Consider the following 26,384-nt stretch of genomic DNA (forward strand, 5'->3'; position numbering starts at 1 on the left):
AGATGAGTGTCTACAAGATAGCTTTGGGAGAAAAACAGCATTTGAAACAGGGCAGAAGAAAGAACTGCAAGAAAGATCCTGAACAAGCACAATTAATAGAGCGTTTTCTGTCTTCCCCTCTGGCCGTGCAGCACAGAACACACACAATACAGGGTTGTGCCAGCCATCAGTGTCCAGGGTGGGCTTACAGGAGCTTGCGACATCCCGCAACAGTGACTATGGTGTTTGGAATCTCTTACTTTCAACAGATGTTCTGTGTTCTGGCTTCCAATCCTTTGGAGTATACATCAGGGCTGTTATTTAAATACGTATTTAGTAAGATAATATTGTTTTGGAATCAGTGCAACATGCCCTCAGCTTCCTAAAATTGGGACCATTGGCCGCAATGGCCTAACACTGGAATCAGTATCTTTTCCTCCCTTGGGCCCTTTGAGCTTGCCTCCCATTCCTACCCCCGTGAATAATAGCCTAGGCCCATCTTCTGTTCTGGAAATCTCCATCTGACTCTTACTGTGTTTGTAATGGAATAATAAATACTTACAGTCTAAATTAACATATGAAAATATTTAGAACAGTGACTACATCAAAGCAAACAATTCATAAATATTAAGTATTTTATCATCGTCTCTACTGTTGTTTAGTGGAGGCTCATTTGCAGAGCCAAGTGATTGGGTGGCATGTGATTATGGGCTCACTGCACACGCTGCCTATTCTGCTAAAATGCCGGTGGCTCAGGTTCCCCTACAGAGTGCTCAATGAGCCGACAGACTCAACACAGGGGCAACAGACTCAACACAGGGGCAACAGACTCAACACAGGGGCAACAGTGCAGGGTCTGAGAAAACATGTGGTGAGGCCATACTGGAAAGTTGCAGAGCTAAGACCTCCCAGAAAATGAAAAGGATAGTGACATCTAATCTTTCTTAAGGGACAAGATGCACTTTGGGCATTTTGCTCACCTGGGGTCCGTCCTGGCGCTTTAAGTGGGTGCTGTCTTCCCCAGGCTAAGGTACCACCTGCTAGAGACCGCGTACCCTGCCCTCAGCAGAGAGGTGCTCACCTCTTTTGATGCTTTTTGGTTCATGTTCTGTCCAAGAGCATTGGTGGTATCTGCAGCATACTGAGGTGAGGCATTTGGTCAGTGGGCATGGTTAGATGCACATGGTAGGACATCGCTTGGTTGGGGGGCAGCCATGTGTTTTAGGAAAGAATTCACTGGTCATGGGTGAGGGATTGTTTCTCTGAATTTTACCCATCCTCTTCATCTCAAGTAATGTGAAAAAAACAAGTAGTTCAAACTGGCTTGGTAGATTTTATATACTCAAATTGTTGCTTATTTGGGCAGAAGAATAACAGCATGAGTGGATTTGGTAATTGAATCAAAGCAGCTTCTTAGATTTCATTTTTGTAAATTCTGCTTTGTTTTTCTCCTTTGCAGCCCTAGGGCAGTGCTTGTTTGCCCACAGACACGGTATTTCCCCCTGCGACTGCTCTCTGGAGCGCAGGCTGGCTGATGGGGTGATGGGGGTGGTTATCTCATTGAGACAACAATATGAGCATTTCTCAGGGCAGCCAAGCTTCCCAGGGCCCCGGCCTCAGAAGCTGTGAGTGCTCAGAGATCCAGCCTCATTCTGTCCACCAGTGACAGCCCCCTGATGGGTGAAACTGTCTAAGAAGCCCTCTGGTCAATTCTGCCCCACGCTCATCGAGGCAGAGAGAGAACTCAACCCAAGTTGAAAGTTGGTTAGCATGCAGTGTGAGGATACTCCCTGGAAAGAAATGACTGTCAGTGGAAACAGGTTTTTCGGAGAAAACCAGAAGACTATACAAGCATGTATGGCGTCATAAACTTGGGAATTTCTAAAAGTCTTGGGAGCTAACCTTTGTGAATGTCCAAGAACCGTGAGTCTTGGGTGAGTTAACATACCCCGAAGCACCTAGTTTTCTTATTCAATTTGGTGAGTTTAGCAATTTTCAGCAAACCCCCCTTCCATTGTCATAAATCCTGTGTTAGGAAACCCCCTAAGACTTGTTGTAAAGAGCTGTGGGGCTGGGCTGGTCACGATCACTGTAGCTTCCTAGCTCCTGCTGCCGAGTGGGCATTTCCTTGCCGGTCCTGACCTATGCTGTCCACGCAAGTGTCCCTGTGTCCAGGGCACAGCATGCTGCCCAGAGCACGGGGGGCAGGTGCAGAGTTGCCAGAGGCCCAGGGGAGGTGCGGACGGGACGTTCTTCGTCCAGCCTAACCTGCTTCTTGCCCTGATCATTAATCTTCACAGATCCCCAACCAGGATGTTCATCAGACTCTCTCAGGGTCCTGCTCAGACTTTCCCAGATGGAGTCCAGACCATTCCATCCTCCTACTCCTCTTTGACGATGGCCTCAGGATGTGATGGCCACGTCCAGATGTGTCCTGTCTCTCAGACAGATCCTCACAGTCAGTGTTCTCACACTGACTTCTCAACTCTCCACTGGCATTGTTCTCAGGACTAACAAAATCCTCAAATTAAAACCTTTCAGTCTTTGTCACTGCATCTCTCAACTTAGCAAAAATCCATTTGGAATATAGTATAAATATCCATTGCCCAGGGTTTGCATGAGTAAATTATAGCACGACAAATGCACATCGCATAGTCATTAGAATGCTAAACATAACAACTGGGTTAGGATCTGGGAAAGGATAGCATGAAACAAAAGTATCACACAGAGTTCAGACTATGTAAAACCCAGATAGGTACGTGGATACTCTCACAAAGGCAAGCAGAAAAATAATTTGTTGTGCCAGAGCGGTGGATTTCGAGGTGAACCTGTAAATTTTTTTAATGTTATGATGAGAAAAAGTTTGAGAAAATGTCCACTGGGGCTAAAACAATTATGTTTCCTGTTACAAGTTCTTGGTCAGTGTTGCGGGCCCAGTGTGGTGGTCCAGGCCACGTGTGTGTGGATGTGGGGTCTGCACACCTCTGCTGCAGTGAATGTTTCTTAAGATGGCTTTCCTCCAGAGCAAAGCGAAGACTGTTCGAAGCCCATAATGGGAAAGGCCTTTGGTGTCCCTCCCCCTTCCATTTGAGGTGAACCCAAGACGTGAAGATGAACCTAGAGAAGGGACAGTCTAGTGAGGCCCTCACCCTTCCCACGCTGTGCCCTGAGCGAGCCTCTGGAATATTCAATACATAACTCCTGAAGAAACGTGCTTCCACTGGCTTCCTGGGCCTGACTGAAGCTCTCTCTGTTCCTAAGTGATCCTTGCTGCTTCTGTCTCCTCAAGATGCTGTAAAAGAGAGCTGATAGCTCCTTACATCTCCACCTGCCCACCTCGTTCTGCCCTCTCTCTGCAAGATAAAATGGAATTTTCTTCATTCAAACCAATACCTATGATGGTTTACGATACGCCGGGCCATTATGCTTTTTGGTTTAAAATTCGTTATGTTTTAAAGCTCACTGCTTTTTCTGGTTTCTTTTGCTTTGATACCATTGTTCTGACTGAATATTATTCCCCTGGCTGGTCATTTCCCCAGGAAGTTCTCTCAGAAAATGAGCTGGCCTAATTGTTTCTGAGTCCTCGCAAGGCTAAGACGCCTTTCGTCCATGCAGAGGCAGGATCTTTGGACAGATGGAAGCATCTTTGCTGCCCCCCGAGTGCTCCCCTTGTGTTGTTGCCCCATGTCCCAGCCTTGGTGGCCTGTCAGCATCCCTTCTGTAGGGATGGGCTACACTCCTTTGGGAGGGAAGGGCTCACTCCTACTTTGTAAGCAATAGAGTGACTCTGGACACTGGTGTGGACCTCATGGCTGCCAAGGGTCTCATTTTCATTAACCTTTGGATCAATTGAAAATAAGCTCTTTCCAGGTCTTTCTTCAGCTCCTCTTTTTCCTTTACTATTCTTTGTCCCTCTTCTGTTCTCTTTTGGACCTAAGGTTATGCATAAATTCTTCTCCTTCTACCTTTGGAGCATCACCACTGAGCCAGCCCAGGCTCCAGAATCAGAATCTGCATTTGAACAGGATCAGGGCCCCGGGGTGCACCCTGAGGGCTCCCTGGGTCTGCGTCTCCCTGGTCTGTGCCTGCATCTCACCTTCTTGCTTGTGTCCCTGGGACATTTGAGTTAAGTTGAATTACGTACATGTTCTGTCCCAGCCTCTGTTTACTGGTCTATAAAAAGCAGGTAAGAAGAGCACCAATCCCATAGGCCCCCAAGGACCGTAATCATGTTAATATTTGCAAAGCACTCATGACAATGCCTTACGCATAGGGACTAGATAAGCATTTAGGAAATAAACGCAAATGATTTCAGGTTCGCTATGCGCTTTGCTGTGTTGTGTGGGAGTATTCCTTTTGACCTTCCAGGTTACGGATTCACGACTCACCACCCTTGGTTCTGTTTTGCAGTTCCTTTATTACGTTAAAAAAAAAATCAGAAGTGATATTTTGCAATATCTCCTTACAGAGGTGCTTCTCAACTTTGGCTAAACATCAGAGTCTTGGGGGAGACTTTTTTTTTTTTTAAGATTTTATTTATTTACTTGAGAGAGAGAGGGAGCAGAGAGAGAGAGGGAGAAGCAGGCTCTCTGCTGAGCAGGGAGTGGGACCGGGACTCGATCCCAAGACCCTGGGATCATGACCTGAGCCGAAGATAGACACCTAACCAACTGAGCCACCCAGGTGCCCCTTGGGGGAACTTTTAAACCTCCCACTGTCCAGGCTGCAGCCAGTACCAGGCAGACTGTTCTCGGAGCCTGGCCGGGTGACGGCGTATGGAGTTGGGCAGGTAGAAGCACTGCCTCATGGGGAGGCCCCTCTGCTTCTCCTGCCTGCAGCACAGTCCCCATGCCCAGCTCTGTTCTCTTTGGTGTTCCATTCCCCTTCAGGTTAAGGAGCCCTGGCCCCATCTGGGTTCTCTTCTTCCTTCTGCATCTTTGCTCAAGCTACTTGGGCCTTTGGGGCAGACGGGGGTTCAAAGTGAGAGAAAGTTAATTTTTGGTTTGTTGGTTTTCTTCCTAGGCTGGAGAAAAAGGGACATGCTCTCATGGGCTCATAGGCTGCAGTTTTTTGACTTTAGTTTTTGCTTTCTGATTGGGAAGTGCAGGGGCCACCGCAGGTGTGATGAAGGGGACAGCTCTTTGCTGGGATGCTCAGGGAGCCCGGGGCCTGGTCCTAGACCTGCTGAGAGAGCTTCCTTCAGGGCCTACAGTCATCACTAGAACCTAGAGTTTCCAAAGTGCTGGTGATCCCTTGAGGCGGAGCAGGGAGGGATTTGGGAGATAGAGTGAGGGGCTGTGTCTTCTAGAATGCACACAACATTATCAGTTTGGAGAACATCCTTGGTGCATTGCAGATACTGATAATGGGGAAATGAAATGCGTTGGTGGTGAGCGGCAAAACTTCTTCACGGGGGCACCTTACAAGAACAGTCTGGCTCTAGGGGCGCCTGGGTGGCTCAGTCGGTGAAGCGTCTGCCTTTGGCTCAGGTCATGATCCTGGGGTCCTGGGATCCAGTCCCACGTTGGGCTCCCTGCTCAGCAGGGAGTCTGCTTGTCCTTTACTCATGCTCTCTCTCTCTCAAATGAATAAATAAATTTTTTTAACAATTTTTTTTAAAGATTTTATTTATTTATTTGAGAGAAAGAGAATGAGAGAGAGAGAGCACATGAGAGGGGGGAGGGTCAGAGGCAGAAGCAGGCTCCCTGCCGAGCAGGGAGCCCGATGCGGGACTCGATCCAGGGACTCCAGAATCATGACCTGAGCCGAAGGCAGTCGCTCAACCAACTGAGCCACCCAGGCACCCTAAATAATTTTTTTTTTTAATAAAAAGAACAGGCTGGCTCTGCTTTGTTTCTCAGCTCCCTTTATTTTCTGTATCTGAGGCTTGGACATCTGGGGCTTCGCTGACCTTGGAGTTATGGCTCCTCCTGGGGAAGCCAATTCTTAGAGAGGCAGGCCTTTCATATGCAAACCAACCAATCCAACGCCCACATGCCCCCACCTCCTCTATGGGGCTCTCTCACTATTCTGCTGCCCTGAACACCTGAGGGCCAGGGACCAGACAACTGGGGACAGCCCCTGTGCCCCACACCCCATTGATGTGACTCAAAGTAGCCCACCCTAAGGCTGCTCATCCTGCCTCCCCGGTTCCTTCCTACAGAAACCATGATAAAGGATCTTATCCACATTTTCCCCTCTCCTTCTGCCTCCTGATGGACCCTGGTGCTTCCCTGGAGTAGCCCCGATGGTGTGGCTTCTTCCTTCCTCTTGGGATCTGTGAAACACAAACTGTTTTTTTAATGGAAGTCATCTCTTGATCTGTTGGCCTCACCACCCCTCAATAATCATAAAACCTATAAGAAAACAGCACATGTGTCTGGCAGTGTATCAGCAAGAGTTTGGACTCTCAGCCATCTCAGATTTAGAGATGTTCAAGAATACCTTTTCCACCCACACTTGCCCGTGAAAAAAGGTATGCCGCTTCTGTGTTCCTACTCCTTCACACTTGACAATGATGTACAGCCACCATGCTAGGCCCTTAAGTACAATCCTTTAAATCTATATTTCTTACTGAGCCAGATGATTTGTCTTTCTGACAATATTAGGCCTTGGAAATGTAATTTTTTAAATTAAAGAACTTTATAACATGGTTCTCCAGAAGAGCTCCATCCAGCCCCGATGAGGACATTTGTCTCTAGCTCTGTTCCCTTGGTGATATTTTAATATTACATAATTCACTTAACAATGCACCTATTAATTATGGGAGAATCTCACCACCATCTTCTTGCACTGCTGCTAATTGGATAGTTTGAGGAAAGTTTTTCTCTGTTAAAATCCTTGTCAGTTTTCAGAAATAATTTGCTTGGCATTAACACCAGATTAAGATGTTTTTCAAAAGACTTTTACAATTTAAGCCACACACTATGAAGAATTGTAAGATCCATTGGAAGTCAGATGTGTAGAAATTCCATGCATATTAGTTAGGAGTGCAAAGGATCCTGGAGTAAAAAGTCCAACCACCAGGATGGCAGAATGGAGGGCTCAGAGATGTCCCCAATCTACAGTTTCTCTGACTTCACCTCCCATGTCTCTCTCCCGCGCTGGTTCTGTTCTCCATCAGGGACACAGTGGGGATGTCAGGTCTGAATTCTGGGGCAGGTTGAAGGGTATGCACTGAAGCTGTTGGTGTTCCTGATCAGCAGGTAGGCCATCTTTGTACCAACACCTGTGCCCAGGTATTGACCAGCCGCCCAGAGTAGAGGAGGCAGGGGTCCTGGGAGAAAACCAGGGAACTGGAACTAGAGGAAGGGGGGTAGAAGCTGATGGTAAACCCCATATATATCCATGATTTATCCCTAGAGGGATGCTAGCCTATCCAGTGTTGAATAATTTCTGATATAAATCAGTACTCTCTAATTCCATTTTTTGGAAAAGGAAGCATTTGTAGAAATATGAAGCAATTCCTCTTACACATAATATAGGTTACTAAGGTGTGCTATTTTATGCTTTGAGTAGAATACCTCAAATGAAGGAGCGGAAGGGTATCTTTCAAAGGAAGAAAGAAAAGCAGATAAAGCATGAGTGGCCATAGGTGGCACCTGGCTGGCGCAGTTGGTAAAGCATGCAACTCTTGATCTTGGGGTCGTGAATTCAAGCCCCACATTGGATGTAGAATTTACTTAAGATAAAAAATAAACAAAAAGTATTAGTGGCCACAGAGGAATGATCATCAGCTCATTCTTTTTCCTTATGAATTAACCTTTTCAAGAAAGAGGAGTCAAAAGGAAACAATAATCTCCACAATGAGAAGTCTATAAAGGCCAATAAAAGCCCACATTTTAATTAGATCAAATAAAAGAAAAAGATGCTGTATATAAGACAGGGAAATAAGAAAAAAAAGGGAAATACCAGGAAGGTAGAGCCTAAGTAGTGGAATAGTTTTAGAGTATTCTTCCTCCAGATGATACCTCTGCACAATTTACAAACCTACATAAAGGATATATATGTAAGTATATGAAAGATGAAAATAAGCATGACACTTAAGTTATGAATTAATGAAAAGAACACAGGTTCTTCATTTGATTTTTTTTTTCTTTAACATTTCTTACTGTGACCTCAGATTTCCCAATGGTAGGTACTCTTAGAGCTGTTTTGGTGACAGCACTTGGTATTTTTCCAAAGACAAATGAGAGAGAAATCACTCAACTATACCATGAATTAAGTCCCATCTTCCGAGCCTCCAGATGACACCCAGTGGAGTTCTTATCATGTTGGTAACTCACAAAGAATGTGTCAATGTTGGTTGTCAATGTTGTCAATGTTGGTTGTGTACTCCAAGTCAAACCCAAAGGGACTTACACTGAGTGTAAGAATGCTCAGTCTGGAATAGCACTGTCCGTGTATCTTTCTGTGATGCTGGAAATGGTCTAGACCTGCACTGTCCCCTCTGGTTTCCACTGGTCGTATGTGGCTATTGGATCCTTGATATGTGGCAGGAGCAACTAAGAAACTGATTTTTAAATTCCATCTAATATTAATTAAAATTAAAATGTAAAGAGATACACGTGACTAGTGGCTACCAACTGTGGCCGTGCAGGTCTGGAGCATTGGCAACATGAAGGGGAGAGACATTTGCTGTTTGGAAGTGTTCACAGCTTCTATGTCATGTCAGAAAAAAACAGACGTTGGCCCGGAAAAATTCTGCGTCTCAGGTGCATTTAACTGTTGTGCAGAAATGCTTTGTATCTTGTCTGTATGCAATAATTATCAAGTGCCATGTGGGAGCTAGACATCGAAGATGGGGAACCTAGCTCCCCAGCTTCTCACTAGCTCAGCCAACATGCCTTGCTGCCCGGGGAATTCCAGGTGTTAGCAATCCTCTTTAATGTGGTTGTCCGGCAAGGGGTTGAAGCTTGGCTGTCATTTAACCTCCATAGACCTTAACTTTCTGTTGTTCAGGCTCAGCATCTGCCAGTTCGACTAGTGCATGTGGGCACATGGTGTGTTGAACGCTGTTGTAGGAGACAGATGGATCTGCCAAAGCAATTATACTCTGTAAAAAAAAAAAAAAAAAAGTTTCTAATGCTTAGAAATTCTGAAAATTATTTTATCTGAAGAAATGACATCTCATAAATGTGCTGTAGAAGACCTGCAGGGTTGACCCTAACGAAGTGTTAGCAAGATAGAATTTGAGCCCTGGAAGGACCTCGCCCAGTGAGTTCATTTCACAGATAGGGGAATGGGGCTCAGGGAAGCCAATGTGCCCCTAGCCATGGAATTAATTAGTGGCAGAGATGAGACTAGAATTCAGGTCTTCTGGTCCCAGTTTCCTTTCACTACAAAATGTGGCTTATCTGCGGTTTTCTGGAATGCACATCCCGCTTTTGACAACATCTCCACATTAGAGATAAGCTACTCTATTAGCAGTTTTCTCCTAAATCTTCATGCCTCCTGAGCAGATAAAGCCCATTTCTGATGAAAGAATTTAACTTAAAGAATGCACTTTACTGCATTCAAATAAGCCCTTTAAACATCCTGCACTTCAAGCTTTTATTCTAGATTCCATTGTAAGGTGATAATGAGGAGCTGAAAACTAATTAGCTCATCAGACAAAACTGTCTGGTCTGCCATCTGCTGAGTCGGGAGAGTGATAGTCCCTGGTCGAACTGAGAAAAGGGACTAAAAATATAAATTTTCCCCTGTTCTTTACCCCATTCTTGCCTTGTTGCATGATGGAGAAGGGGTTATGGAAGACCCGGGACTAGTTCGACGCTCCAGCCAGGTGTGTGGTCACGTTTCTCTTACGGGATGTCAAATCCAATGTTTCCAAGTATTATCGCAAATGTAGTTGTTCAAGGCTGTTCTCATTGCTGTGGGTCCCCTTCCATCACCATCTGATGGTGAGCAGAGAACATCTCAGTGGCTCCTTGTCTTGGATAGGGATGCGCTGATGTATTGGTTTTAATTATCATGTGTGTGTTTTTCTCCCTCTAATAGTTTATAAACTCCCTTCAGAGCAGAGTGCATTTCTGATTCATCTCTTTCTGATTCATCCCCAGATGGGCCTCAGCTAGCAATACATTACATTTATTAAATTAATGAGTGCATGTACCTGATGTAGAATGGCTGAGACTTGGGATTTGCATTTGAAAAGTCACTTGAGTGGGGATTGGAGGTATTTGACAATCAAACCATAAAGTTTGAGAGAGGAAGATACCCTGATCAGAAATACAACGGACCTTGCACTACCGCGGTATCTTCCAGCCCCTCAAAGAGCTCCCTACAAATTGTCTTACGCCATCCTCGCTGAATCTCATTTTCCCTGCATTTGTAAAATGGGAGGTTGGTACCAAAGTCATGATATTATTGGGAGACATAATTTAGATAACGTATGTAAAGCACATAACAAATTGCTTGACACATTATAAGTGCTCAATAAATATGTATTTCCCCATCCCAATTCTAACTCAGCAGAACTGAGACATACAAATTGTGGATCTTGGTTATGAATGGATTATAGAGCTTGACATTTAAATTTAACTATTTTCTCTCCATCTTTTCCAAAAAGAGAATTTGAGGTATTTTAAAAAAAATAAGAGTATTGGTCCAAAAGAAAATAAAATGAAACCTTTTTTAGTTCAGCCATGATTGTAAATACAAGATTCACCCATGAACAGAAACCTGTCTGTAACATTTCTGGAGTTCAAGGGGAGTCGCGAAATGTCTTAAGAAATCACACTTGGAGGGGAGAGCAAAGTGCTGCTTCTTTTCTGCCGAGCAAGAGGAAACTAAAGAAGTTTCTCATGACAATCCTTTAATGGGGTCCCTGAGTCAGACAGTGGAAATGTTTATTTCATAATGATGATCCTGAATAAATATTGAGCGCGTAACAATGAAACTCAATTCACTGAAGGTCATTTCCCCCAATTCCCTCCCTCATTTATAAGTACCTCCTCTTCTAAGTGAGCTTCCGGTCTCCTTGAGCCTGTGTGGTCCCCTCTGCACAGGGCTCTCTTGCCAGACTGGTGCTGTGGTGACTTATTAGTGGCTGATTTACGCATGTTTCTCTGTAGGTTGTGAGGACGAGGACCATCTTGCTAACTTTGGAGTCATCATAGCCCACAGGGGTGCCTGGCACAAAGTAGGTGGCCATCAATGTGTGGACAGGCGAGTGCAGGTCAGGAGCCATGCTTCTCAGCACTGGCTGTGCTTAAGACTTCTCCGGGGAGCTTTTATATAATACCCACTCCCGTGAACTTCCCCTAGAGGTCCTGACTCGATCGGCTGGGGGTGAAGAGCTGCCACAGGTATATTCATAAACGGCTTGAGTGATTCGATGTACACTTGAGATATTGGAGCTGAGAGCCAATAGGTCAGAGTATATAAATATCCTATTCAACTTAATTATGTTATAGCATAATTGTAACCAGTTACTACATTATGCTAGGTAGTGCTTAATGAGGAAGGCAGTCCTTGCCCTTGAACAGCTAACAATTTGGTAGCAGGAGCTAGGGTAGGCATTCAATAACCATACTGCATTGTGATGAGAGAAGTCTATCAAATGTGTGCAGTGTGCCAGACACTGGGCTCTTTACAGTGGGCATTATCTCAATTAACCTCTACAACCACCCAGGAGAAAGGCATTATAATGATTTAATCCCATTTACAAGATAAGAAAGTCGAGGTTAAGTGAATGTGAGAGTTTGGACGTGCCTTCCAGTGATCTTAACATCTGTACTTTTATTTTGGGGGGACAGCGTATAAGCTTCTGAGTTTCCCTTTTTAGATTCTAAAGTACCCCCCAAAACGGAAAGAAAATATACCAGGGTATGCACTGGAGCTGCTCATATAGAAGCCTGGTACCTGCTTTGGATATATCTGGCCTTAAATGAGGAGGGTGGGCAGCAGGTGTCTGGCTGGCATTAATGGTGGGGCTGTGTGGGGCCGGCGGAGGTGGGGAAAGAGATCTCACCTAGGAGGACTGAGCTGGAAACTTCCTCATTTTATGAATGTGGGAAATGAGGGGTCAGAGTTTAAGAACTTTGGTCTAAGATACCTAACTTAAATCAGTAGGAACCAGGATGTCCATCCAGGTGGGCTCTGTTCTCCTGCTTCCCTGCTCATATGGCCCTCAGCAGTGTCAAGGACGCTCTGGGGGCAAATCCTAGATGTGACACTGCGTTTCACTGTATTATTTGGTGAGCTGATATTATTACAATTAAGTTGATTCTTTTTAAACCCAGACCTGAGCTCTGTGGCCTGGGAGGTGTAATTTAAGTAGTGGGTAGCAAGGTCTCCCGGCTCTCAGCTCACTACAGATCTCCTGACCCTCCACAGACTCATTCCTTAGGCATTGATTTTAGAGTCACAAAAGATTTTAAAGACAGAAAATTTTACAAACTGCCAAAATAGTAGAGTTCCTTGATTTACGTTATTTCCCTCCTACTCATGACTCCCACGGCTTTGCTCTTTATTTCACACCACCTCTGCCGGCGGATGCTATAAGCATTGCAGCCTTCAAGGGTTTGAGTTCCAGGTCTTTCCGATCGGACAGACTTTTTCTCTCCACACAGTACATGTGTGAGCATGTACACACACACACACACACACACACACACACACACACACACACTTTTTTTTTTTTTTTTTTTTTTTGCTTCTTTGCTTCTTTATCCACATTTAACTATGAATCAAAGTCCTGTTAAGTATTCACTAGCATTTCTGGAAAAGTGGATCTGGGAAACATTTTGTCTCAAGGTCCAGCGTAGGAGAGCCTTTGAGATGTTTAGTTGTTTCCTATCATCTGGAGAAAAGCTGCTTAGGAAGTATCATGCCTGGCCCACTAGGGGCAGTACCTGTCCTTGTGCCCGGAGACCCTACTTCCTCTCCAACACATCTTTGTTAAGGGGCTGCCATGTCCCAGGCACTCGTGGAGAGCTTGGTTTAAAGAGAAATTCATTTTTGCTTTTGTTTCCCTTGCCTTTGGAGACGTTCCTTGAAAGAAGTTGCTGTGGCCGATGTCGAAGAGGTTACTGCCTGTGTTCTCCTCTAGGATTTTGATGGATTCCTGTCTCACATTGAAGTCTTTCATCCATTTTGAGTTTACCTTTGTGTATGGTGTTAGATAATGTTCGAGTTTCATTCTTCTGTATATAGCTGCCCAATTTTCCCACCACTATTTATTGAAGAGAATTTCTTTTTTCCATTGGAAATTTTTTCCTGCTTTGTCAAAGATTCATTGACCATAGAGTTGAAGGTCCATATCTGGACTCTCTATTCTGTTCCATTGGTCTATGTGTCTGTTTTTGTGCCAATACCATGCTGTCTTGGTGATCAGAGCTTTGTAATAGCTTGAAATCAGGCAACGTGATGCCCCAGCTTTTTCTTTTTCAACATTTCCTTGGCGATTCAGGGTCTTTTCTGGTTCCATACAAATTTTAGGATTGTTTGTTCCAGCTCTTTGAAAAATGCCATTGGTATTTTGATTGGGATGGCGTTGAAAGTATAGATTGCTCTGGGCAGCATAGACATTTTAACAATGTTTATTCTTCCAATCTATGAACATGGAATGTTTTTCCATCTTTTTGTGTCTTCATTTTTTTCATAAGTGTTTTGTAGTTTCTAGAGTATAGATCCTTTACCTCTTTGGTTAGTTTTATTCCAAGGTATCTTCTGGTTTTTGATGCTATTGTAAATGGAATTGATTCCCTAATTTCTCTTTCTACAGTTACATTGTTAGTGTATAAGAAAACAATTGATTTCTGTGCATTGATTTTGTATTCTGCCACATTACTGAATTGCGATATGAGTTTATCAAGATAGAAAGCTTCTGCACAGCAAAGGAAATAATCAACAAAACAAAGAGGCAACCCACGGAATGGGAGAAGGTATTTGCAAATTACACTACAGATAAAGGGCTGATATCCAAGATCTATAAAGAACTTCTCAAACTCAACACCCAAGAAACAAATACTTAAGTCAAAAAATGGGCAGAAGACATGAACAGACACTCCTCCAAAGAAGACATACAAATGGCTAACAGACACATGAAAAAATGTTCAACATCATTAGCCATCAGGGAAATTCAAATCAAAACCACATTGAGATACCACCTTATACCTGTTAGAATGGCAAAAATTAACAAGGCAGGAAACATTTGTTGGAGAGGATGTGGAGAAAGGGGAACCCTCTTACACTGTTGGTGGGAATGCAAGTTGGCACAGCCACTTTGGAAAACAATATGGAGCTTCCTCAAAAAGTTAAAAATAGAGCTACCCTATGACCCAGCAATTGTACTACTGGGTATTTACCCCAAAGATACAGATGTAGTGAAAAGCAGGGCACATGCATCCCAATGTTCATAGCAACAATGTCCACAATAGCCAAACTGTGGAAGGAGCCGAGATGCCCTTCAACAGATGAATAGATAAATAAGTTGTGGTCCATATATACAATGGAATATAACTCAACCATCAGAAAGGATGAATACCCACCATTTGCATCGACATGGTTGGAACTAGAGGGGATCATGCTAAGTGAAATAAGTCAAGCAGAGGAAGACAATTATCATATGGTTTCACTTATATGTGAAAAATAAGGAATAGCATGGAGGACGTTAGGAGAAGGAAAGGAAAAATGAAGGTGGGGGAGGAACTCGGAGGGGTAGATGATCCATGAGAGACTATGGACTACAGGAAACAAACTGAGGTTTTCAGAGGGGAAGAGGGTGGGGGGATGTGTTAGCCTGGTGATGGGTATTAAGGAGTGCACGTCTTGCAATGAGCACTAGGTGTTATATGCAAACAATGAATCATGGAACACTACATCAAAAACTAATGAAGTACTATATGGTGACTAACATAACATAAAAAAAAGAAAGAAAGAAATCCAGCCTTCCAGGTGTTTATAACCCAGCAAGGGAGAGTTTTTAAAAGCCAGGGATGGACATATACAATTTCCTGACAGTTTTCTGTTTTAAGATCCTTGGAACCAAACTTGTGAAAGATCATCAAAATAACCCTTAAACAGACCCCATGGAAGGCATGTGTCACTGCAGTGTTCCTAGAGAAACCCCAGATGGAGGAAATCTGAAGGGGGATATCAGTGGATGCTGTCTCCCATCCTGATTAGCCCACCCACCAGGTGTAAAAGTGACCACCAGCACGATTCCCAGAGGCATGCGCAGGCATGAATCCCAGGAGTGGACAGTATCAAAGCTTGGACTGGGACCAACCAATCACTGGTACTTAACATTGAAGGTACAGATGATGTTCTCCTAGTCACTAGGTTGAAACTAGTGAGGTTGATGCTGCATTCAGAAGCACATGTAGGATGGCTCACACCTCCATATTCTGGAGTGCCAAAACTCCTGGGCTCTGGCTCCATCATACCCCCTTGCAGCTTTCCAGCATCTTCCCTGCATCAGCCCACCCATAGACAGCCTTATCAGTGTGCCGTCTTCAATCATCTAGAACCTCCTGCTGCAGTGGGCTCTTCTCTTTTAACCCTTACTGAAAGCTACCTGTTCAGTGACTCATTTCCTCAGACTCATGCTTCCTGAACCTTCCAAGCTAAAATCACTGACCTGATTAATGGAGGCTAGAATTGTCTTCAAGGCTTCACATCTTCTCTTTTGAGTAACCTAGGGACCTCATGATTTTTATTTGGTCAGTTATTTATTTATTTGTGCCTTCTCACCAGTTTGTTCCAGAATGCACTTGGGACACCTTTCACAAAGAAGAGGGACTAAAAATGACATTAGCAAATGGGACTATGAAGACTAAGTACAAATGAAAGCAGAAGGCATACAGTATGGGCCTGGATACAGAGGCATTGGACCCTCTTGTTTGCTCAAAGGAGCTGCAAAGGAGGTGCTGAGCTCTCTGGAAGGCATGGCTCTGCATCTCTGTCTGGAGAGTCAGTGGCCGCAGAGCATTAGACCAAGTATAGGGCTTCCAAGCATGGAGCCTTGTCTGTGCTCAGGTCTCACACCGTGAAGCTGACCCTGGTGAAAACACAGTGCCCTGATATGTTCTTTCAGGATCAAAACATGCTTCCTCTCACTAGAGACAATCATTGTCCTAATATCTATGTTAATCAATTCCTTGCCTTTTTTTTTTTTTTTTACAGTTCATTACCCTCCTCGTGCATATCCCTAACAATGGATTGTTTTCACTGATTTTATGCTACAGAACTGGAGCCATCTGCAGATGCTTTTCATCTCAACATTAGTTACTTCTGTTAGCCTAATCCATGGTGTTGCATGCTATTTGTAGTCATTGTCATTTATTGTCATTGCTCTGAATTATTTCATTGCACGAATATGACACAGTTTATGTATTCGTTTGAATGCAGATGGATATATGGGCTACTTTCCATTTTGAGGATGCTTTGACCTTATTATCTCACACATATTTGTCCCCAACTCCCAGGAGGGTTCTGGCTCCCTCACCACACTTTGTTAGGGTCTGTGAGCTCCTGGGATGGGCATGAAGCTGTCTTAATTATCTTCGAATTCCAGCACCTATTTCCGTGGTTGGCACACAGTAGGCACTCCATGACCTCTGTGAAATATCAAGGTGAAGGAGACAATATGATACATCAAGCTTTGAATTGAAGGCCAGATAGCCAAGTAGCCCAAGACAAGTCAGATCAAAGGGAAATCTGTTTATCATTTTCTCCGAAATTCTCAGGAAGCTCCTTTTTGGTGAGGACTGCATTGACTTGACATCTGAAGAATTTCCCAGGTTGCTCACAGACCTTCATCCATAAAACCTAATAAAGAGAAAAAGAGAAGGGAATATTATCAGAGCATTGGAAGGTGCTGTCCTGCCTAAGTGTGGTAGATAAACCTTGTGCTTATCAGCATGTGCTTCCTTCTTTGGTTTTAGAGGTACTAAATATTGCTTCTCCAAGTAAAAGAAAGCAGACAAATCAGTGAGAAATAGGAACCTGAGCCTAAGGAGTCACTGTTAGGTGGGAATCTATGCACTAAGAGGGCACCTCAGCTTTGAATTTGCCGATGGACCTCCGGGGAGCAGGCTGGAACACAATGCCAGGGTCAAGGTCAGAGTGGGATTGACGAGGGTGTGGCATTGTCAGCAAGGGAGGAGTGGGCATGTGACACAGAGACCAGTAAAAACGGATCTTTCTTGTGGCTCTCCCAGTTTGGCTTTCTCATCCATCTCCCTAAGGCTTTCTCCCTCAGGCTCGACAACCAGGGAGGCACAGCTATCCTACTGAATTTCTTGACTTCCCTCCTGAAAGGCAGCTGACCTTGTTGGGGTAGCGTCACCTTTTATAACTCCGGCAGAGTCAAGATCAGAGCCCAGGGGCAGGCAGTGGGAGGCGGGATGAACACTGTGCCTTGTGCTGTGGCTGATGCCTTCGCCCATTTCACGCCTGTTGCACAACGGAAACCGTCTGCTCTGAGGGTCCGCCATATGCATGCTGGATCCTGTTGGCTGTTGAGGGGCGGGTCAGGAAGGGTGAAGATGAACTCTCCTCATTTTATATTCTTCTGGCTAAGCTGGCGGCTATGTGCAAGGAGGCTGGACAGGATGATCCTCGGGTCTGTGCCAACTCCATCATCCTGCAGTCTAAGGCTGCTTTTCTCATGATGAATTCTTGAATATCTAAGTAAACATTTTGCCAGTGCTGGTGAGCGAAGTGGCACATGGCTCTGAGTCGCTTTCAGAGCCTGGCACGGTGCCTTGCTTTCTGGTCCCAAGGAACCACTAACAGAGCAAAGCTGAAGCGCAGGAAGACAGATCCTTCTGTGTTTGTTTATGAGCTTCCAGGAGAGCAGAAACAACCTGCCAGCTCAGCTTCCTTGGGCCAGTTGAAGTGCAACCAAGGATTGTCCACTTATCCTGATAATTGAGGCACGGAAAGATCCATGCAGTTTGGCTGGGTTGGCTTCCGAACCTGGGACGTGATTGTCCCAGTGTGGATTGGGTTTTTGATTCATCGAGGCTGTTTAGTCATTTCTGAGTCATTGACAGACGGCAGAAACGCACAGCCGAAGCATAGCTCTAGATAAATCTTCCTGCACTGAGCAGCGTTACAGCTTATGTTTTGCTTAATTTTTATTCTTAAAACGTGACCTCATTTGTGATGGCCGTGTTTGTGAATTCAAATACAAGTCTAGCATGTTGGCTGTAACAGGTTAAGGTGATAAAATTGTCTCCAAAGTTTGCACAAAGCTCCTTTCTGGTGAAGACTGATCTCGGGGGAGTTTCCCAGAGTGCAGTGCTGTTTGGTCCTTCATGGATGGGGCACAAAGGCATGGCTGTGCATTTGGTCTTCCTGGTGAGCCACATGTAGGCCTGGGCATAGCAGAGGCCCACGTGGGTGGTAGTCTTACTAAAACTACGCTCTGCATTTTCCCACCCCGAATTCAAGATTTATAAATGAAAAAAAACAGACTGCTCAATTATCCTTGGTGTATTATTCATGATGCTAGAAAAGAACACTCAGCAACCATGAACTGCATCAGTTAGAAAAACAACAACAAAAAAGTCACAGGTAGGCAGACTTTTCCAAAAAAGCTTACGACCTTGTTTAATAGCTACAGAAATTGATCATATATGCCAGGCTGGGAAAGTCTTGCCTCTTGTCAAGAGCTTCCACTGTACCCAAACATATAAACAGCAGAGAAATGATTCATTTACTGTGCTCAGCACTCTGCAAAGCTCTTAAAAAGCACCTTGTAAGGTGCATGGCAAACTTGGCGTAGAAATGCCAAAGGGCCTCATAAAGGCCTTGAATTAAATACCAGTAATAAAGAAAAGAAAGAACGAAAAAGAATGAAAAAAAAAAAAAAGGGAGGGACGGAAGCCCATGCTTCGTGATCAAGGGGGATCTTAAACCAACAGAGGAGAATGTTGTGCTGTCTACTCTGTGGCCAAAAAGAGCAAATGTCGGTGGATAGGAAGCAGGACAGATCAGGCAAATGGAAACGTGGAGACATCACAAACGGGGAAGCCGAGGCTGAAGGCTGGTGCATAGTGCGCCTGCGTCCAGAAGGCCGTGGTGGGAATGGGTGCAAAGAAGCCTGGCTTTCTTTGGAGCTCATGGGCTCCACAGGCAAGCCTGTGAATAGACTGGAGACCTTGGATAGGATGGAGGAGCATTTAGCCTCTTTTGTAGCGGCCAGCCATGTTCATGTGCTTATTTTCTGAGATCCCGGAGATGCTTGTCTGTGTGTAGCAAGGGGTGCAGTAAACATGGGGATGGCAGATATGCACAGACAGTCCACGAGCACAGAAAGTCGTATCTTCCTCCCGTAGCAACAATTCTGGTGTATCCACAATTCAGCAGCCACCGCTGTAATCTCTTAGAAACACGGGAGAGAGGACGGAGAAGGCGGCATCGTGGGACAGCGGCAGGTGGAATGTGAACGTGGAGCCTTCGGGGCCCTCCCCTTGGGGGAAGGAAGTGGAAGACGGTTAAAACGTTCCATAATAAAAGAAATTGGGTAAATCTTTCCACTTGACTCTACATTTTTTTAATTTAAATATGATTGACACACAGTGTGACATTGATTTCAGGGGCACAACATATAGATTCATTGTCTCTCGACTTTATGCTTTGCTCACAAGCATAGCTCGCATCTGTCCCTGTACAAAGCTGGTATGGTACCATTGACCATATTCCCTGTGCTGTGCCTTCTGTCCCTGTGACTTGTTCATTTCAGAATTGGACGCTCCCCACACCCCTTCCCCCATTTTGCCCATCCCCCCCCACTCACCTCTGGCCCCCATCGGTTTTCCATCCCTGTATGTATGGGTCTGTTTCTGCTTTTTGTTTATTCATTCGTTTTGTTTTGTAGGTCCCATATAGGAGTGAAGTCATAAGGTATTTGTCGGTCTGACTTATCTCCCTTAGCATAATGCCCTCGAGGTCCATCCATGTTGTCTCAAAAGGGAAGAGCTCATCCTTTTATTACACTTAACAGCATATGCTTCTGTTTGAATTCCGAGGTGTTTTTTAGTTGGTAAAGTTTCCTGGTCGTCGGTGGTGGGCTTGATGATGTGGATGCTTTGCAGTCCCCTGGGGAGAAAGCACCCTGAATTTTTGGGTCTGGTGCAAAGTTCTGTGAAGGAGCCAACATAACAGCAATTCTGTGACAGCACAGGGCATGTCTGCTCTGGGAAGAGAGCAATATCTTGTTACCAGGAGCAAGTCCCTGGCGGGGGGGAGGGGGCGCCAGGGATGGTCTCCAGTCCTCCTCAGCACAGGCGGAAGGTGGCAGCCTTTTAGGGAGCACCAGGTTTTAGGGGGGGCACGACTCACAGGACATTTCTTCTCCCTCTTGGGACGGGAGTCACCAGGGCATCAGCTTTAATTTAACCCCCGCAGGCGGATTTGGGAGCTGGCTTCTGGCAGGCCAAGTGAGAGACAGCCTCGCCTGCGGGGCCGACATGTGGAAGGTGGGAGGTAGGCAGGGACTGTTTGCACGTCATCTTTGTAAGCTGGGCATGTGTCCATACAATTTGTTGGCGGCCGCAGAGTGGAGCTCCCAGGCTCAGTGGATGAGAGACGGAGCTTGGCAGGTGAGCAGCTTCACTAAGATCAGGCGAAGCTTGCTGGGGTGTCCCTGATGGACACGTGCACGGACTTGCAGTTCATGCTGGTGGAAACTAAGGTGCCAGGGAGAACAGGGGCACTCTCCTGAGCAGTGATGCCCGTCAGAGCCCGGGCGCAGTGGGGCCAGGGGGGTCTGGGGAGCAACACCCAGGATTGCACATGACACAAAAGGGATGTGGTTTTGCAAAAGCCCAGGCTTGCTTCCCAGGGAGGAAAGAGATCTGAGAATCCAGGAAAATGAAACCACACAGTTATGGTGACTCAGCGTAGTGAGGCATTCTGGAAAGGGCTAGCTCTGCACTGGCGACAGACACCGAGGCCGCCTGTGGGCTCACACCTCGCTGTCGGGGTCTCTATATTTCTCCTGAGCCCCTGCTTTTCTGCCTTCACCCTCCCAATGGGCACTGCCCTCCTAGTCCCATTGGGGCTCCGTTGTCCAACCTCTCAGTCCCCCTCCTCCGCCAACATTTGGTGACATGAGAGTGGCCAAAAGGGTGGAGGCAATGAAAAGTATGATCATCAGGTAGGGGAGACGGGCGCCCTCAGCTGGGTCACTGAAACTATGTGAAGACACTTCAGTTCATAGAAGAGGCAGACAAAGCTGTACAGGGTGATGCTGGACAAGGAGGGAGAGGATGCCCAGGGATGAGAAGATCCTCAGAAGGAGCTATTGTTGCAGAGCCTCATGGGAAGGACTGGGGCTTGTGCTTCCAGATGCAGGGTCTGCGCGGGGCACTTGGCCCAGACCCACTCCTCAGGCTGGCGGTTGTGGTCGTGGTCGTGGGGGCTTCTGCACACTCCCTCACTCTGCAGGACGGAGAGTCAGGGGGACATTCACTCCCTTGCTCCCTGCTGCCGAAGTCACTGCTCCTCTCCCAGCCATAGTTCTCTGCTCCCAGGCTCTGGTAGCTTCTCCCTCCGCCATCCTTCCCCAGCCCAGGCGCTGCCCACCCTGAGGTGGCCTGGCCCAGTGATTCCCCTATTCCACACCTACACTTCGGCGATTAGTCCTGTTGTCAAGAAACTTTCCTTGAATCACCGTGTTTCTTGGCACAGAAACCATTAACCTCTGGATTTAAAAGGAAACATATAGAATGAACATAACCAACAAGTCCCAGGAGAGATTGGAGGGACCAACGGTATGATGTCAAAAAGAGGAATCTTTGAATGATCTCAATTAGCAAATACTAAACACCTTAGAACATTTTTAAAAACTAGTATTTTTTTTTAAGATTTTATTTATTTATTTGAGAAAGAGAGAGAAAGTGCACACGAGAGGGGGCAAAGGGCAGAGGGAGAGGGAGAAGCGGTCTCCCCCTCTGAGCAGGGAGCCCCACGCAGGGCTCGATCCCTGGACCCTGAGATCATGACCTGAGCCAAAAAGGCAGATGCTTAATAGACTGAGCCACCCAGGTGCCCCTAAAAACTAGTTTTCTTTCTTTCTTTCTTTCTTTCTTTCTTTCTTTCTTTCTTTCTTTCTTTCTTTCTTTCTTTCTTTCTTTCTTTCTTTCTTTTAATTCATGATGGAAGAAAAGAGAGAGAGTTTGGTGTGAGAAAAATGATTTATTCTGACAGCATTTTCAATTCAATCCAAGGGAGCATGTTTTCTGAAAGCAATGGCAGAAAGGCCGTGGATCTGGAGAACACGGGTGTGTGCTGTCTGAGGTCTTAGGTGGGGAACCGGAGATGCAATTTGAAGGCAAGAATTAAATACCTTTCAAGGCATCTTTCAAAGTCAGAATCCATGCTTTCACGGACTAACAGCTCTGATTCTTAGGAAGAAGACCACTGACCTGCTAGAAATATGTCAAAGCAATATTCCCCAATGCCCATCCCGAAACCGAATGAGGACTTGGATTTTCTAGGTGCCACTTGCCTATTGTAACCCACTGCAGGGTGTCTGTTGGCCGGGGCCCGGCACGTAGGGACAGTCCTGGTTGCAGGTTGGTGGCTTTCCAGGTGTTTGGAGACATGGTAGGGACTGTGGCCAGAACTTTTTCAGATCCTTCCAGCCCCACATGGGGATGGCTGGGGCCTGTTCAGACCGACCCATGGTCCCACTAATTCCCCTGTTGGCTGCCAGTACCATTCTGCTCATTGAATTGTTAAATGAGTCTGTTTAATTTGACTGAGCTGCCTTTGGCTGCCAAACACGACTCCAGCGACATCCCACAAGCTCACTGCATCCCACGTTCCTGGGAACCAGGGCAAGCGGTGAGAACCTCCGAAAAGAGAATTGCTTTTCTCTGCCCGAACAACTTTTAAAACGAATGCCATTGTGCTTCAACATCAGTTTATCAGGCCCTCTGGGGCTGGGACTGGAGGCTCTGCTGATGTTGATACCATGAGATAGGAAGACAATTTCCTTTGCTTTGGAGACTTACGTAGGGGAAATTTCTTGACGTTCTTTGTGTTGTTATTCTATAACACTTTGTTTTGAGTTTTGAGGAGAGGTAGAACGTGTTTACCATGTGCATAGGGGATTTATGGTACAGGATGTTCCTGCTTCTCTTTTTCCCTGAGAAATGGAAGCATGGGCCCTGCTCAGGATCTAGGTAGACAGGCTGATGGTCAAAGTCTCCTAATTGGACCAGAAAAGGATTTGATTTTTAAATTGCAAACCCTAAACAAGATAAGACACTAGGGCCAAGGATAGATACAGTGCCCCCCAAAACTGCCCCACTTACTAAGTTTTAGGAGGCAGAGGCTGAGGAGGAAACTGCCTTCTGACTGGGAGGTGTGTGGCACTGGACAACTGAGAGGCCACCCAGGTGGTGAGTGTCTTACTTGTTCAGGTGATGCCTTGAGGTCAGAACTGGCCCCTTGGCTCAAGGAACCAACTCTTGGTTAGGAGGATCAATATTATAGAAGCTCTAGCCAAATTCACTTTTAATAAATACGTCCAAAGTAATTTTAAACAATTTTTAAAAGGTTTATTTATTTTAGAGAGGGGCAGAGAGAGAGGGATAGAGAATCCTCAAGCAGACTCCATGTTGAGCAGGGAGCCCTACATGGGGCTCGAGCCCACGACCTTGAGATCATGACCTGAGTGGAAATCAAGAGTCAGACTCTTAACTGACCTCACCAACCAGGGCCCCAAAGTAATTTTTTTTTTTTTAATTTTCGGACTAGATTGGATTCTGTGTGGAGGGGGCAATAGGTACTAGACCCATCTTTCCCTTCTAGAACTCTTCCAACAAGTAGGGCCCCTCCCACATTTCTGTGTCTAGTGTCAGGCATTATGGTATTCGGTGCATGGGCTGTAGCTGGGGGGCTGTTGGGAGATGGAATGGGTCATGGACATGTTCATCTGAGAAGACAGTATCCAATAACGGGCAGACCTCTGACAGCGTGCTGTCCAAAACACAGCATTTTTATGGAAAGTGAAGGTTCATGGTGCATGACATTGCCCTTTGTGGGTACATTATGACCAGTTAGAAATTGTCATAAAAAATAAAATGACCATAATCCATTAATTCTTTCAATAATTTAAGTGTAGTGAGTTGAAGTTGCATGACATTTTTATGAGGCTACTCTGGTCCTCATTACCTCCGTTTGGTAAAGCCTGAAAGAAAATGTGGTAAAAGATGTCCATTTACTTTAAGAACACTCCTAAATTTTATATGAAGCTTTACATTATGGACCTAAGGTCTTTTATAAATGGTAAAAATTTAGAAAAATGACAGAAAGAAGGCCTTTCAGCTTGCTAACATGAACAGAGCTGCAAGTGGAAAATTTCAGTTAATGGATCCTATCCAAACTTCCCATGTGATTCTCCTGTTGTTTCTTTTTTCCCTTGCCTTAAATAAAAACAGTGAACACTTGAACTTTGTATACTTTGTCCTTATGAATGTCTCTCTCTATTTGTACTTTATTTCACTAGATGCATTCCTGGACTCTGAGAGAGTGGCATGAAGAGAAGGGTTATTAAAATCTTCAGGGGGCTGATGGGTGAGCTGAGATCCAGAAATGTTGGGGGGGTATCCCAGGTGAAAGAGTCAGATGGTGGAAGGGCGTGGGTCATTCCATGATGAGAAAGGCCAAGAAGGGCAAGGTCTCAGGAAAGCATGTCTCAGAGGAACAGTGTCAGGGTGCTCGCTTTGGAGAGGAGGACACTTAGGGGCTATGTGTCCATCAGAAATTTGCAGTTGAAAGTCACAGAAATGGCTCTGGTTTTGTTTTAAAAAAAAAATCACTGGAAGAGCACTGGGTAGCTCACCAAATTGGGTAAAGTGCTCAGTAACTTGACCACATGAAGCACAAAGCCTAGTTAGCCTGGGGAAAGAAATTGCAAATTATCTTTAGCCACGAGGCACTCTCTCTTCTCCCCTGTTTTCTCTTGTGCTTATTTTTTTATTTTATTATTTTTAAATGATTTTATTTATTTATTTTAGAGAGGGTGGGGAGGAGCAGAGGGAGGGAGAGAATCCCAAGCAGAGTCCTTGCTGAGCACAGAGCCCGACGTGGGGCTTGATCTCATGACCTTGAGATCATGACCTGAGCTGAAATTAGGAGTTGGATGCTCAACTGACTGCACCACCCAGATGCCCCTGGTCTCGTGTTTATTGAGCACGTACTGTATTCCAGGCACTACTATGCGTGCTGGGGATCAAGGAATGATAAAATGCCTTGCTTTCAGGGAGTATATATGTCAGGTGGTGGTAAGTGCTAAGACAGAACAGTCAGGCTAACAGTGGAAAGAAGCACAAGGGGAGGGTGTGGCCTTCGGCGGGATAACCAAGGAAGGTCTCTCTGATAACGTTTGCACAGAGACCAGAGAGCGGTGAGGAGGAGGCTGTGTGAGCATGTGGTCAGGGATGTTCCAGGGAGGGGCAGCAAGTGTCCAGGCCTTTCAGCAGGGCTGGTGTGGGCTTGTGTGAGGCTCTGCAAGGCCAGTGCAGCTGGGGCACAAGAAGCAAGGGGGCTCGCTGAAGACACACAAATCCTGTGCGGCCTTGGAAAAGGCAGATTCTGCAGAATGTTGATGGCATTTGTTCTAAGTTCCATGGGAAACCAAAAGAGGGATTAAACAGATGAGTGGTACATTCCTGCCCACAGGGTAGATAAATGAGCTCGGGAGACCCTCATGGCACCATTTTAATAGTCCAAGTGAGGGAAGATAAAGGTTGGGTTTTGGTGTTGGGGATCAAGATGGTGATAATTAGTTGCATTAGGGAGGATATATTTTGAAGGAAATATGATGTTTCTGGAAACCAAGAGACAGAGTTCAATCACAGGGCTCTTGCTGCCCCTCTGCTCCCTGATTCCATGCCAAGCATAATTCTAGTATTGCATAGATAACTTCCAGCCTTGTGCCTGAGTAGGATTTTTTGGCACGGGCATGTGCTGTCCTGTTTATTGAAGGGCTGGACATAAGGAGTTAGTCCTTCTGCACATTTAAACTCTGTGGGCGGAGCCTGAAAACTGTCAAGAGGTGGGAGGAACATTTGACTTTTTCCTTCAGAAGGATTACGAGGATGCATGGGTGGCCCTCAAACTCTCTCTTGTTTGGAGCTTGGGGTGGCAAGATTTTTCTCTTCATCTAGTCTAGAAGAAACATGGTAAACACCCTGTTACAGCTTCAGAAAGGCTTTGATAAGAGATCCCCTTGTGTTATGTTTTCTTCCTCCCTTCCTCTCTCCCTCTCTCCATCCCCTCCCTCCTTCCCTCCTTCTTTTCCTCCCTTCCTTCCTCCCTTCCTTCCTTCCTTCCTTCCTTCCTTCCTCCCTTCCTTCCTTCCTTCCTTCCTTCCTTCCTCCCTTCCTTCCTTCCTTCCTTCCTTCCTTCCTCCCTTCCTTCCTTCCTTCCTCCCT

Source organism: Neomonachus schauinslandi, chromosome 12 (genome assembly GCF_002201575.2).
Source record: "Neomonachus schauinslandi chromosome 12, ASM220157v2, whole genome shotgun sequence".
Classification (NCBI taxonomy): Eukaryota; Metazoa; Chordata; class Mammalia; order Carnivora; family Phocidae; genus Neomonachus; species Neomonachus schauinslandi.